Below are 12259 nucleotides of genomic sequence, written 5' to 3' on the forward strand. Positions count from 1 at the left end.
AGCCGTAAACCCCTTAACAAGCCGCTTGAGTACGCAATATACAAAATTTGAAGCAGAACTGTATTCTGGACTGCTAGCAGACTAAAAATCCTTGCAATGCAGTAACTCAAAATGCCCAAAAAGTTAAAAGTTACAAGGACCGTAAGGGATTTCAAGAGTATTAACTGCTGAAGCTCACCTAGATAATTGACAACCATCTAATCTTTTTTCTAAAGGAGCCGTTTAAAGCAACTAATTTTCGAAACCTTTAGACCTGAATCCTATTGAGTATCCTTCGGTTTATCCTATGGAAATCCTTCGCGGATCTTTTTGAACTTGCATTACAACTAGCAATAATGTAGACTGTTTATTTTGTGGTAAACAAGTTTTTAATCCTAGCAAATATTAAGTGCAAACATATTTTACAATAACCTATCTTTGGCCAATTGCGAAAACGACGCGCGGTGTTCCGTCATGGAGAGTTTGATTCTTTTGTTTTTTTTTTGAAAGACTGGTTTTTTTCCCTTTACCAAGGATTGTATATAAACACACATCCACCAGGACAAACAGTCTGCCAAAACTGGATCAGACTGAGCACCCTATGTGTTTCACACGAGACGATTGCGTGACATCCTAGAAGGTCACTTTACTCGGTGTACTGGGCTCAGCCCAAGCTTAGCAAAAGATGTCGATTTAGTTTAAAGCGTTTGTAAATATGTTTGTTACTCGCGTTGTGTCGTTCGACTTATCGTCTGTGCTCGTATCATTGTCGCGCACATAATATAGCCTCAGCCTCTTAAAAGTGTCATCGAATTTTTGCCGAAACTTAAGTTTCCGATTAGAAACTTTCAAAATTTTTCAAAAGTCAATAACCTCGAGTACCCAAGTTTAGCCGAAAAATATGTCCATGTTAGTCAGTTATGTTTCCATTTAAGCCTAGATTATAATCTAGAGTGCTTAAGAGGATAGGAAACGAATACAGTTTGCATATATTGTTGTCAAAGTAATATGTTATATCCTATCATGGTACATGGTGTGAGCTTGTCTATGAATAGTCACACCTTTATAAGCTGTCCTCGAAATCTTATCAGAAAAACTGTTTAATTAAGAAAAATTTGTCTAGCGTTGTCAGTCGCTTAATTGCAGATTTCAATAATACCAGCTTGAAAAAATATAAATAATATAGACAAGAACAACTAGTAATTTTATTATCCGTAATTATAAACATCTAATCGAACCAGATTCGTTTGGCGTTGGCTGGCGGTAACGAGTGTTTCACAGCACTCGTTTTTATCTTGTGGTCGCAGACGTGTATTTATCCGTAGATTGATTTTGCATTTCCTTTGTTACAACTTTGCCACAGTTCTCTGACGAAATATTCGCATTCCGAAGTCAATATCCTCTAGAGGTCAGTGGGGACAAATTTACATGGCCCTACCTGGCACGTTAGTACGCGTCATGGCCGCGTACGAATTTACGTGCTTCAGCTTATATTTCCGTCCGAAAAATAACACGCCAGCAGTCGACGTACAGCACTGTTTCATAAAGTATGCCTTCGATGGGAGTAAACCTATTGACTGTTCACCTTTTTTGCAAGACCAACGACTAGCGGGTTAATACGCCATTATTTATGCACTAAGGATGTTCTTAAAAATACCAGCAAGCACACGGCTTCGAAACCTCGCAGCAAGGTTTTCGAGCCAACACAATTGGAGACTGCTTATCTTACCTCGGCAACTCCCAACTACCTACTCATTGACCTTGCGTGCTGATACGCTCTCTTTCAGCAGCACAACAACAACAATTGCCGTTCCATTGTTCCTCGATACGATTCCAGATGTGGGCATATTTCTCCGATATATAAGCTAGAACCAACTGAACTAACTCGGCGTATGAATACGACGCTAGCCACTATTGTGAAGTTCGCGAATGTAGCCGATCTCACGGCTCTTCGGACGTTGGGCAAGGTTATGCTAAACTTAAGCTTGACTTTCAGCTCTTCTGCCAGTGTTCGTTGAACAAAATTGCTCGAATGTCTTGCCATTCCTGCTGTGACGGCAATGGAACCGTTTCGGCGAATTGGCCTTCGTTGGGGGCAAACGCTTGTTGCCTTGCGTCTCTTGCCTTGCTCTTGAGCCTTCACGTCTCTTCAACACCGGCCATAAAATCGCAGCAAATGCGGGCCACTCGTGGCAAATTCCTGTACGCCCGCTTGTCGACGATTGTCATCTCTGTTCCTCCGTATGGCATGCGTACTCATCAAGCATTGCGCCCGATGGAGATGACTGTTCGACGGGAGGAAGTTCAAAGCTATTATCCAGCAGCTCCTACACAATTCCGGCGATATCGCCATCCATCCCACTGCTTTTACAGAAAGAAAGTGAACCGGCTTCGCTTTGTCGGTGGGTGGTAAGAACAAGCGCTTCACAGCCATTCCATTCGATTTTATATAAGCGTGCATCACACTTTTCTTCACAGTGCCAAAAAGGATAAATATGGGATTATATATTTTACTGTGTCAAAGGCACAGCAGCTTTTTAGCATCTCCATGCTTAATGTATTACACATAGCGTCATAGAAACGCACACAACTGTAAAGTTTCTTTAATTGCATACTAAACCAACCGTCTGTGCTTTATAAATTATATCAGTCTGACTGCCCACTGTTTATTTTTGCCTTCTTTATTAAGATATTTACATTGAGATGAAATAGAACAGATATGTTCTCACTTGATTTTATAGAACTCTATGCTCTGTTCACTCTTGTGAAGCTAAAATGGCTAAAATTCTTTGGTCCCTGATAAATGTCAAGTATATAAATAACACCATTAAAAAATTAATTCTGGAAAAACATTAACGGTTGAAAGTCATCGGGAATGAGTAAGACGAAGCAAAGAGTGAACGGGGACAGTGCGTTGTTAGATGATTGTACTACTGAAGCAAATATATAGGCAAGATATAACTAATAATCCTTAAAAATGATAGGTTTGTGCACCGCGTGGCCTAAGAAGACAACGAACCGCTTTCAATAAAGAAAGTCACTAGTGGGAGCTCCCTAGAGCTTGGTAGCATGTATGAGGGAAATTATAATTTACTTTTTTTTCGCGAGGATTCATATTGATTTAATGCATAAAGCCACTAAAGTAGTAATGCACACACGAAGCTAACAATTATTCTACGACATTACACAATATACATGGAGGCAGTTGTTATCAGCGTATTGGCTAAACTTTTCGGAACGGCATTAAGAAACCTACAAATAGATCATAAGAAGATTTGAAACAATTGTGTGCAGAAGTTAGGGGATAATTTTGGATCTTTGCTATTTAGCAAATTATGTATTGTTCTTGGGAGCTATTATACAGTTTTGCATTTTTGTATTTGTCTAAATAAAGAGGCAATTACCTTTTTCCGAAGTATTCACGCAGTAATAACATCTGCTACGTGCTATGTATGAATGTTAGACATCAGCTTTAAAACGCCTTTCATATTAATCTTTCCAATTATATTTGCAACAGACTAGAACAAACCATTAATAATCGCCAATTCACCATGGCCCGGAGTCGTATCTACTCACTGCCCTTACCGCCAAAAATTAATATGTAATATACTGCGACGACTAACATCCAGTTTGAGTTATCACAACAAATTAATTATTATTAACAAACAAATTAATTATATACCCGCCGTATCCTGCTATGACCTTCAACTATCTCGCGACCTAGTTATTTGTTCGCTCTCCCCAAATTTTTTCAGGCGACCTAGTTATTTGTTCGCTCTTCCATATTTTTTGAGGTTTTCAAAAAGTGATCAAAAAGGTTTTCCATCACTTTTGAAGGTTTTCTTATTTGTCGTAAAGATAGTCACAAGTACAAAAACTAGACGAATCTGCCGGAGCAAAAGCATGCAGAATATTGTAGGTGCAACACAAACTTCCAGTCAAAAAGTTCTCATAAGGCGAATTGACCGACCAATCCGATAGTAAGTAGCCTAATTGTATAAATGTAGGAACTGAAAAAACCATAAAAAAGATAGTCCCCGCAAATTCAAGCTCTGCTGAGACTCCAGATATTCATGGTAGGTAGAAATCAAAATAAAAGGGATTCCTAATACGAAAACTGATGGAGACCTAAAATAAAGCTATTATAGCAGAAATGAATTGTTGAATCGATGACTAGAGTTGCTCAGTAAGTACAGTCTGAGGTAAAATCGAAAATGCTCTGGTCGATCGATTCAAATACAAATTATGAACTTTAAATAGTTTTTTTTCTGTTTCGACTTTTCTGTAATGTAAATATATAGCACGACAACAGGTAATAAGCTTCAAAGATTGAAAGCAACACCATCGAAGAAAAAACATTTAGCTACATGTATCATAGCAGAAACTTCTGTATTATATGACAGGTCAGAAATTATTCACTATAGTGTTTGACTTTTATAAGAGAATTCTTACATTTTTGATAACTTTGGGCTTCCCAGAAGATAGTCCTACACATGCGTAGAGATAAAGCATTCCCTCTGATTTCAAAAACTCAGTTAAACCATTTACCTTGTTTGTTAATTTGTCGATTGCAGAATTGATCGGTTTTGCTCCACTCCATAGGAGAAAGAGGTAGTACTATTGCGGAAGGTTCAATGTGGTCTTTGCTCGGAAAACCATTATACTTACAAACGGTTGAGTATAGGTTAAGACAGTTAGGTATGGGTTCTAAAAGAACAAATTGTAGGTTTACCTAATGATATACTCTTTTCATCTGTTAGAATTCACCTAGATATAATCAGTAACTTTCTACAATGTTTTAGACGTAGCAAGGTACTTTTTTTAATAACAGAGATAATACAAGGAACGGACATCAAACATGAAAACTCGTGGATGATGCCAAAACTAAAGATACAAATTCTGAAACGGGCTGTTTAGGCCAGCCCTCTAAATCTTGCGGCTCAGTCAGAGAGCCTTTTGTTGGCCTATCAAAAGGCACGAACAATAAACCTTAATTCGGATGTTTTTCTTGAAAATTTTTTAAGTTTACTTGTATGGTAACAATGGAATTCGAAAAAAGATGATCTGACGCTCAGACGGTCGTAAACAATTTCACTCAACCAAAATCGATTAGGTTTTTACCAAATAACTGCTAATAATAAGTAACTGGTCATGCATTTATAACTAATGGTAGAAACGACGTCTCTTCTTGTACAAGACATTAGACGTACGGTAGAGATAAAAAAGATAAAAAAGCATTTTCCTTTGCACGAAGAGATTTCTCGAACTTGACTAAATTACGCAAAAAAAATTTTTATCTTATGACAAAATTTAAAATATAAGTATAGTAGCGATAATAGAACAGACCCAACGAATTGGAAAAAGAAGGATCAACATCGAACGTATTTTAGTTATGTTGCACGATCTCTGTCACTTTATTTCAATTGACTATTTCATATGCCGACGAAAGGAGTTAGATAAACCAGTCCTTGTTAGAAAAACCAAGATTTTTCCTTTACCGTCCATGAACCGTTTTGTCACTTTTTCTTCTTTGTTTAAACAAGATCGGAAATCTAAAGTAAAACATTAATCCTCGAGAAACAGAATCACATATATCAGAGATCGACTGGATTCTGGAAACTGCATCAAACCATATAACGACTGACACGGATTTTATGGTATCATAGCAAAAATGGGGAAATTTTAAGAATTTAAAAAAAGCAAAAAGACGCCGTTCTCTTGGTAGAAAACACTGGCCGAACATTGCACTAAATACGCAACAAACAACACAGAGGTTGCGGAAAGAACCAAATATCTTGGAAGTTCATCCAGACCTCATGTTATTCAAGCTGCAATAATTATGGTTATAAGAGCAGCCGCTAAGCGTAGCAGGCTAATTCCGTGAAGTTGCCGAGTCGACCTGGAAATATGCTTATCTCCAGGTCGACTTTTTTCTGCCAGTTCGAGGTACTAAACAATTTAGAGCCGGGCTAATACAGAATGAAGCTTATGAGAAATGGGTCACGATCCCGACGGCGCGAGTCGGACCATCCGAGAAAGAGCACCACCATGATCTAATGTACGATATCAACTTAGTAGGTTGATCAATTTATCATAATGATCAATTTATTGTCACTAGCAATACTATAACGGCCAATTTATTGTCACTATGTTTTGCTAGCTAGCAGTGTCAACCTGAAAATCTTGTTTATTCATAAATAATATTCTAACAAAGACAGACCATCTACGTACTTACTCTTCGACGATTTCTGCTCGGAACTTTTCGAACCGATTTTTAGATCGACTTTCTAAGGCAATGGCTTTGTCTATCGCAGGATGAAAAGATAGCATGCCGTCTTTCACAATGAAAACAACATAAAATTAATAATCTTGTTAGAGATTCATTGGCTTACATTTAATTAAAGCAGACCACTTCCGAGTGGCTATCTGACTTAAATTCGTTGGTAGAATACAAGCTAAACTTTATGTGACTAGAAAGCCATCACCTAAAAAACCGTGCAAACATAAAAACAAGACAATTGTTAAAAATAGATGACTGTGTATGTATGTATGCATGCTACTGCGCGTAACGGCTGGAACATACTGTTGAATTAGGTTATGGCGGACGTGGCACCATTGTAAAGTGTCATGAATAAAACTATTAGTGACAAGCCTGAAAAACAGGTAGTGAAAAAATACTTGGCTTAACTTCCAAATCTAATTAAGATTACTACTATCAATTAGTGGATACCCAGACACATCAGTGCAGTCGCCAAGGGTGTGTCTACTTTCAGTCATCATGTTTAAACCGCTTTTATGTCTCTAAACAGTAAGTAAAAGTTAATGAAGCTATGTAAAATACATATTTTTACTATGGCGTATTTACGTTAAGTAAATAGTGTAGAAAAGAAAAATATATATATAATATATATATATATAAAATGGGCCAAACCGGCAATCCTTGGAACAACTACATCGCTTGGTGATACGCCTAACAGCTCTATATGGTACCGCCGGTATGAATTGAAGTCCTTGGTCTTTCCGGTCGAACTATTTAGCTAGACCTGGTGCTATGACACGTGGCTAATGGCAGTGTACGTTGGCTAGCCTATATAACCTCAGACCTCGGCCTGTTTGCACGACGAACCTACGCGACACAATAAAGACTACAGATGTAGACTTCAGCTTAGTAACACTGCCTAAGTTCGTTGTTGCCCCCCTCAAATCACTGCTTCAAGAGTAAGAAGTGATTTATTTCATGAACACGGTTAAGTGGCGCTGAGTTATTATTACTAGGATGATTTTAAAATGTAAGTTCAGCGAATTCAGTCAGTTCTCAGTTCGTAATAAAATCCATCTCCTAGATGTAATTTTTGATATTCATGTTATAATAAACGACGTGTAAATATAAATGTAAATGAAGAAGTAAATAGGAAGAAGTATTTTGTCGTTCATAAATATTTTACTATTCTTTTCGGAACATCAGTTTGATGAAGTGATTCCATTTATTCTTGAAAATCTCTATTCAAATTTATTTCTGAGATCGCGTTGGTTTTTTTTTACAGAACAGTTGTAAAAACCATATCAGTTAGCAGTATTGGCTTGTTGTATGAACTGTAAAAACCCGCAAGTGCTTAGAAAGATTTGAACATATGTGAGAACTGGCAAACATGTGCAAAATCCAGCGACGATTACATTTTTACCTGTATAAGTTCGCAACGTCCCAACTAAAAATACAGTATGCTGAAGACATACATACGCATAAAAATTGAAAATGATTCATCTGTACAATAGGAAATATTTAAACTATATCAATTTTAGGAATATAATTTTTGTATACGCCTAATATTCAAAGTGTATTTTTCTAAAAAAAAAAAAGTTCTTGTGACTTTTAATAAAATTTGTTATAATACTAATGTATATTTTATGACCTTTGCATAATCACTATATAATTATAAATTGTGTCTACCAAAGCGAATCTTTGATGGTCGATGGAAGTATTTTAATGTATTGTTTTTCCAAGATAAACATAATGCAACGCATATAAAAAGCGGATTTTCATTCGTTTTTAAAACTAGATATAAGGTCTCGCGTAAATTTGTAAAAAATTATATATGTGATTGGGTCAGATGGGAACTTGAGCGAAAGCAAGCATTCGATGGCAGATGACTCATTTAGTTAAGGTAATACGTTATGAGTCGAACACTGCGATTATTTTTTTCCGATTGTTTTGTACAAAAATGATTCTTGTTTTTGTTGTTAATTCGTCTCAAAATCAGCCTTAATTAGAGTCTTCTCGTTATATACAGTTTCAAGCATACTTCCCAAAAGCATGATCTCCTTTTCGGCAAGGCTGATGTCGGATCTTATGACTCTCTTGGGTCGGTCTCCTTCGATATAAAGCTCGGAAACGGTTACTGAGTGGACGCGCTTGATTTGTAAATCACTGCAACACTGCAAATAGATATCCAATCTTGGTCCAGCCATCGATTCGGAGCTTGTAATGGCGAATTGAAAAGTTGTTCCGGCAACATCAACCTCGTTCGTCACAATCGTACCGGGGTTGTCAATCAACTGCTGGAACGCTAAGGGAAATGAGAATGTGTTTCGACTGATACTTTGGTACCCTAGCAACAACGAAGCAGCTTTCGACATATTAAGTAAGCAAGACCCATAGGCCGACCCTCTTCGGTACTCGGCGGAGACACCCAGGTTGCTCTCTTCGATAATCCCGCTATACTCGGAATAGCTAAGGTGCGCTGTCAGATTCACTTGTATGGGCATATTGTCGCACTTGCCTAGATGTTTTCGGAGCTCACCTAGTCGCGTGATAGTATTACACTGAGGACAATGGCATCGCAGATTCGCTATGAACCGCTCATTCACACTGGTTTCCATTACAAAGGTGTCACTCAGGCAGCGAACACAGCGCGCTTTGCGATCATCCTGATCTTCGTCAGTGGCATGTAGCAGGTAGATGCAATCAGTACAGTATGTATGGTTGCACTCACAGTAGAACGCGTCCTTTGACGTGAAACCGCACGCGGCACAAGTGGCAAAATCAACTCTTGTTGGTTTTTCAAGCGTCACGTCAACGCAGCCAAGATTGAGAGCCGTATTCGTAAAGCCCTTCAGCTTCATCGCTACCAAGCAATGTACACTTTTCACAATGGTCAATTGGTTAGCAATAGTCGACTCCGCCAGTACTATGTATCGTGCGCCAGCAGCGGGACTCAACAACAGAAACACACATATCAGCGACGGTATGATGCAGGAGTCTATTGTTCATAATGAAAATGATGATGCAGAGTATGAAGCAGACACTGGCATCACACTACACAGATTCTATCCGTCCTACAGCTAGATGTCAACTGATCTTGATGTGGCACCTACTCAGAAGGTTTGAAAAAAAAATACGGTCTTTGAATATTTGTCTTACGAACAGTTTTGCTGTTGAAAATGTTGGACACTACGTAATGTGGTAAAAGCACTAGATTCCTGTAACGATAACAGCTGGTGCTAAATCGGTGTATTGTGGTACTATTCCGCTAACAGCGAGTTCGCGGCCTAATTGCGCATTGAAACAGTTATGGGACAGTCACGGCCAGAAACAAGTTGTAACCTCGAAGGTGGTAATTGTTTGCCAGCTACATTGTCGGAACCAGCGACTCGAAAATTTTCGGAAATTGCAAAGGCTCTATAATTTGACGTTTCAGCCAAAATTAATAGTTAAAGTAGGTTCGACAGATGATAGACGTACTTGCCTTGTGTACTCCGGTTTACTGGAAGTGATTATTGGGATGCTAAAAAGCGTAACGACGCTTGAAGGACGAATCAGCTTAACCTAAAATGCTTCTGAGCGCTGCTTAGTCCGTATAATAAAAATTCTGTTTGGAAAAACCTGCAATTCAATTAGACTAGAAATTGAGCCCCAATGTGTAATTAAGACAATGGATATTTCACCTATACATTTGTACGCTGTCCATTTTGTAATAGATTCAGGTTTTTGGCCAAATCTGACATTGTCAGCGTTCAATCAGAAACAAAATTGCTACAAGTTTTCACGTTTTGTAGATACAATAGCGTCAAATAAATGCTAGATATTTAAAAATGATCATAAAATATATAGTAGATTATGATCTTTCAACTTGAAACTCTTCTCATTTTATCTCACTGCCATTGCCATTGCCATTGCCATTGCCAACCTATTTAAATAAAGATACCGGAATAATCTTCAAACTTTTATCCATCTTTTGTCAAATCAGTAAATTTGCTCTTGTGTTCGCGTACTTTTGGGTTGCATTTTGAAATCTGAACTTTTGCCTATGCTGTCAGGTTATTATTTGCCTAAAATCACATCTATAATCATTAATTATTACCTATAATATATTCCTAGAGTTGGACAAGCTTCAGGGCCGCACAGGTCGCATAGTTGAAAGCTCCTTGTTCGAGCTTCGTGAAGCATCACATTCCTTTGTAAAAAAAAATACTTAGGTGAGTATAGATACACAGGTGCTTTTATTGCATATGCTGATTACTGCAAACTATATCTACAACTCAGCAATCAGGTCAAATTCTGCTTTTAACACCAATTTGTTGATGCCGCTTAGACAAAGAATACTGCCGATGATTATAATCTGCCTCACTTTGTTCTCAATGAATTTTTGCGAGCTTTTCGGCTTCATTCATTCATAACAACATTCACATATTGTGGCCATCTCTTCGGTGCTTAATCACCGCCTGCAACGGCGAGTATTGCCATTGAATTCAAGAACAGGTTTATCTTGAGGCACAGGAGAAGACATAAAGCGTCAGGGTCTTTCTGTTGATCAACTTATAAGTGTTCGTTTAACATTACTGCGACATCAAGTGGTTCTTCGTCAATAACAATAATAATAATCATTGTGGTCATAAATGCAATGATCGTCGTATAACTTGATGTCAATGCAATATAGTGCCGTGTAGCTAAAACACATAGCCCGCTTAAATTTGCTTGTATTCTAAAAAGGTGGTTTCTTATGATTGTAAATATAAAATCCTTACCTTGTGATTTTCTATTTAAACATGTGTACTATGTAAACATAATCATTACTTGCCATCCAGAAAAGCAGATGTCCGTGTCCGAATAGGATAATTATTTGAAAGATGGGGTTAAATGTACATAAATCAGGACCTTTTGATTTAGATGAATCAAAGTGAAATTATAATATTCAGCACTTTTTTAAGGTTATGAATTATTAATTGTCAGTTGGGGAGCCTTGAAATTAATATTGTAATAATATGATTTTACCTGGTTTTTATTTATCCCAGGTTCTTGTCTTTCCACGTGGGTTGAAGATTTCTCGATGATTTTTCACTATATTGACAACTTGATACTTTCAATTTAATTTATTAAATGATGCATAAAATCCTCCTTTATCGCATGGCTAATTTAGTCGCATTTGTAATTAATGTTAAGCTATCCGTTTTCAGACTAGTTCTTCATTCTGAAAGTTCGAAATACAGAGAGACTCGTTCCTCGAGACTGCATCTGATTAAACCATTTACTTTGTAGGGCAAGGGGTCAAAAAGGTCTTTCAACGAAAATCGATCAAATGAATTACTATGTAGATAAGGCAAAAAAGATTGTTGCGCTTCTGTTCTCTTATAAGTTATATTAAGCACTTCAAAAGTTGTCGTCGGTATTTCGCAGTACCCGCGCTATTTATTGTTCACTTCTGACGGCTTATCATTTCCATACGAACCGTCCAATGTACGGGACAAACGAAGGTACCCTAATCAAGGACCGATGCTATTGTTCTGTAGGTCTACGGGTCAAAGATTACAGGTAAACAACTACGTGTAAGCTTATATAAAAAACTAACTACAAACTGCACTGAAAGGCATCGACGATAATATGTGGTCTGGCCTACAGCTGAGCTTCGAGAGACATATGAGAGCACCCACCTTAAAATATTGTACTTAAAATACTTGATACTGGCACCCAGTTATGGTAGATTCTCTGAATATTTACGGAAGTATCCGTGCTTGTAAAATTCTATATTGTTTGCATATTATCATATATTGTATATTAGCATAAATAGGTTAGATTGGTACACTTAACATAAATGAATTGGCCAGTTAGAATTTCTGTTCGCGCTACTCAATAGTCAGCTATCGTCTGCTCTTAAAATCGAGCATACTTCATGCTGTTCGTATTCAACAGTATGAAATAATTCAAAACCCTATGATAAGCGCAACATTTTTTTCGTTTTAGACTTGTATTCGGTAGTTTTCGAAATCCGACACATTCATACCTGTG

This window comes from Varroa jacobsoni, unplaced genomic scaffold (genome assembly GCF_002532875.2).
Source record: "Varroa jacobsoni isolate VJ856 unplaced genomic scaffold, vjacob_1.0 scaffold_1429, whole genome shotgun sequence".
NCBI lineage: Eukaryota > Metazoa > Arthropoda > Arachnida > Mesostigmata > Varroidae > Varroa > Varroa jacobsoni.